The 4,303-nt window shown below is 41.7% G+C and overlaps 1 pseudogene; it reads right to left on the reverse strand.

Annotated features, from left to right (window-relative positions):
• Positions 1 to 2,890: 2,890 nt before the first annotated feature.
• Positions 2,891 to 3,998, reverse strand: LOC116646959 (annotated as a pseudogene).
• Between the last annotated feature and the right edge of the window lie 305 nt (positions 3,999 to 4,303).

Below are 4,303 nucleotides of genomic sequence, written 5' to 3' on the forward strand. Positions count from 1 at the left end.
CTGACCCTCACTGAGGGATTTGTAGCAGTTCACTAGAATGTCATCTCCATGAGGACAGAGACACTGTCTATCTAGCACTCTCAATGGGGATTTAATACGGAAAAGATGATCAATCAATATTTGGTTGAATGGCTTAGTAGAATTATAGAAGCTTATTATTGAAAGGGAGCTAAAGCACTGCTGATTCTACTTTCCAGCCATTTCAAGTGTCTCTCCCACAAAATGATGACAGTTAGTCTTATATCTTCTGGAACCCATGCAGCCATGAGGACCCTTCCCCCCCAGTACTTAGAAGGCAATCCATTCCATTCAGAAGTTTCATCTTACATAGAATCACAACTTATCTCCGTGCATCTTCCCTCCTTAATTCTTGTCCTTCCTTCTAGAGCCTCTCTCTTTTCCCTGACAGTGTTTCGGGTAGCAGGAGATGGCCTCACAGTTAGCCGTGGAGCCCAGATGGGGCGAAGCAGAGTATAGATGGCTGCGTAGGTATCACCCATACAACCAGCAAGGAGAGCAGCTGATTCTTAGGACGGTGTTCACACCTACCACTTTTAAACATTGAATGATACTAATGGAGTAATTAGGATTCATTATACTGCAAGAGGTTACTGGCCTTAGGGGGGAAAAAAATCTCCATTTTAACTTGGCCTGACACAAAGCTTTGAGGGACCCAGATTCTCAAGGAACTCTATGTTAATTTTTGATCAGGTAAAGACCTTGGAATTGAAACTTTAATTAATTAATCATACAGCTCTTTTTTTAATTGAGTATCTACTCTGTACCATCACTTAATTTTCTTATATTATGTTAAGGCTATACTACTAATTACTAAGATTTATGAAGTGCTAAGTGCTCTGCAAATGTTATCACACCAAATTCTCATAACAAACTTATGAAGAAGGTTGTATTATTATCCTCGTTCATATAAGAGGAAGTTTAGTTTCAGTGTCCAAGGTCACCAGCAGGAATATCACAGGGTCAGGCCTCAAGCTCAGGTCTGTCTGACACTAAAGTGTTCCTAACCTCCAGCCCATATGTTTCTAATGAGAAATAAATTCTTGTGGAGAAAAAGAAACCCGAGGTTCAATTTGTCTTCATGTACCTTACAGTGCCTTATACACAATCAATACTCAATAAGTATGTGTTGAATAAATAAACACATTTGGTGAGGCTGGCCCACTTGTCAAAGCATGATCCACAACTTAACAATTTTGCTTCAGACTTCATCTCTGTGAAATGAGGGAATTGGGCTGAACGATCTCCAGGCTTCTTCCCCGTCTTAGGAATGCATGCTGCTGGTCTAGGAATGAGGATGAAGTGGAGTTTAATAGCCCAGACAAGAAGGAAGAGCATGGCGTGAGGAGCATCCTGAGCTAGTGCCACATTCTTGTAAACAGAATGTTCCCTCTGCCCAAAATACCCTTTCCCCACTTGCTCACTTGGCAAATGTCCAATGGTCAGCTCCACCAGTCTGCCCCCGCCCCCCCCCGTGAAGCTGTCCTTGACCTCTCCCTCAACACCCCTGCCCTACATACATGTGCACACGCACGCATACACACACACACACACACACACACACACACACACACAGTTATTTCCTCCTCAGGGCCCCCAACTACCCTGTGCGTGATTTGTGGTTACTTGATTGTGGGTCTGTCTCTCTATCCTCACTCCAAAGACTGAGCTTATTAAAAACAAAAACTACCTCCTATTCATGTTCAGGCCCCATTATGGAGCCTGGCATGTAATACAAGCCTTCAATAAATGTTTTTTGAGTGGCTGAATGAATTAGCAGGCCATGTGTAGAGGGAGCAGAAGGGAAACAATTTGACCTTACTAGAATTCAGGCCAGAAAACAGTGAGAAATCGAACTCAGTAAGATAGGGGGAGGTTGGGCTGGAAGCCCAAGAAGGGGTGTTGAGGCTTGGTGCCCCAGGTGACACCTCGGTATCATGCTTACATAGGGAAGTGACAGTAAAAAGAAGAATTATATCAGGAAGATTAGTGTAGACACGGTTTCTCATTAAAAAAAATGAGTAAAAGTAATGAACTTGCTTTCTTCCTCAGCATGCTCTAAATAAATTCATATCTCATTTATTATATCTGACATTTACGTGCATAAAAAACACAGAATAGTCTCATTTAGAGGTGTCTTCCTTATTTTATTTTAATAAACAAATTTTTAACAAATTATAACACAGTAAACAAACATCTCACCTAGAATAAACCAAGTTCGCATAAGTCCAAACAGTTGTTCATAGCATATGCAGCACCTAGCTCAGCGCCTGGTACATATTAAGTGCTCAATTAATATTCACCGAATGTCAAGTTGATACTGCACGGTGGTTGCATTCATTCTGGTTGTTTGCACAAATGGAAAATAACAGCAAGTCCCCAGATGTAAATACGGTGATTATTTTAGAAGATTAAAAGATTTAAAAATAATTAAAGATTGAAAGATCTTTAGTGCTTGTGTTTGGAATATAGAACATATATGTATATTTATATCAATATGTTTGTCTTTTTAATGCTCTGAGCTGTAAAATGATATTAAAATAAGTGCAGATGAGAGAGCACATGTGAAATGACTACAGTAGATGGTGGCTCAGGAAAGCATTCATCACCAGCCAGACAACCTACACCCGGTACAAGCAAATGAATGGGTGACGTTTCTTTAAAAGCCAAACAAGTCCCTTTATGCTGGGGCATCTTTTTTTTTTTTTTTTTTTTTTTTGCCAATTAAATACAGTTTTATTTAAGACACTGCATTTTCCACTTAACAATACAGTGCTTATAAAGTGCAATGTTTATTTCCTTTCCCTGTGCACGTATCCCATATTCAAGTATCAAGAATGCCCAGTTTATTTACTATAGCAGCTCAACATTAAAACTGCCATGGAATTTGCTACAAATTTGGGTCCTTTGAATATTTTGTGTGGAACAATGCTAGACCTATTCTCAGGTTGGCTTAATCAACCTCTTCGATGGTGGGTCCAGAGGAGGCACCACCAGAGGGAGGAGCTCCACCACCAGGGAAGCCTCCAGGCATTCCCCCTGGCATGCCCCCGGCGCTCTGGTACAGTTTGGTAATGATAGGATTGCAGACTTTCTCCAGCTCTTTTGCTGGTGTTTAAATTCTTCCTTCTCTGCAGTCTGGTTCTTATCAAGCCAATTGATGATTTCATTGCACTTGTCAAGAATCTTCTATTTGTCCTCATCACTGATCTTGCCCTGAAGGTTTTCATCTTCAACAGTTGCTTTCATGTTGAATGCATAAGACTCAAGTGAATTCTTGGAAGACACCTTGTCCTGCTGTTTCTCATCTTCAGCTTTGTACTTCTCAGCTTCCTGGACCATGCCCTCAATGTCTTCCTTGCTCAAGCGGCCCTTGTCATTAGTGATGGTAATCTTGTTCTCTTTTCCTGTGCTCTTATCCACAGCAGAGACATTGAGGATACCATTAGCATCAATATCAAAAGTGACTTCAGTCTGAGGAACGCCGCGAGGGGCAGGAGGTATGCCTGTGAGTTCGAACTTGCCAAGTAGGTTGTTATCCTTGGTCAGGCATGCTCACCTTCATACACCTGAATAAGCACACCAGGCTGGTTGTCAGAGTAGGTAGTGAAGGTTTGTGTCTGTTTGGTAGGAATGGTAGTATTACGCTTGATGAGAACAGTCATGACTCCTCCAGCAGTTTCGATGCCAAGAGAAAGTGGAGTGACATCCAATAGCAGCAAATCTTGAACATTTTCAGATTTGTCTCCAGAATGGATGGCTGCCTGGACAGCTGCACCGTAAGCAACAGCCTCATCAGGGTTGATGCTCTTATTCAGTTCTTTTCCATTGAAGAAATCTTGTAAAAGTTTCTGAATCTTGGGGATATGGGTAGAACCACCCACCAGGACAATATCATGGATCTGAGACTTGTCTAGCTTGGCATCCCGAAGGGCTTTCTCTACGCTGGGGCATCTTAAAGAAGCTGGCCCTGGAAAACAATCCAGTCACTTCAAGTCCATTGGTGATGGTAGCTTAGCCATGTTTACCCAGGTGGTAGGCCATATTACCATATAATTGCATCATTTTGCAATCTTGGGATTTAAACTCACAAGCAATTTCAGAAGGCAAAAATTTCTCACTAACTTAAGAGCAGAAGGGCATACTTGTGCATGCGTGTGTGTGCACACGTGTGTGTGTGTGTTTCAAAATGATGAGAGCCTAGGAGGGCTCTTCTGTGGTATTTGGGATCTGATTTCCTCGGTGACTAAGCATGATGCTATTAGACAAACAATATGTGATGTGG

The sequence above is a fragment of the Phoca vitulina genome, unplaced genomic scaffold, assembly GCF_004348235.1.
Source record: "Phoca vitulina isolate PV1807 unplaced genomic scaffold, GSC_HSeal_1.0 scaffold38, whole genome shotgun sequence".
NCBI classification, from domain to species: domain Eukaryota; kingdom Metazoa; phylum Chordata; class Mammalia; order Carnivora; family Phocidae; genus Phoca; species Phoca vitulina.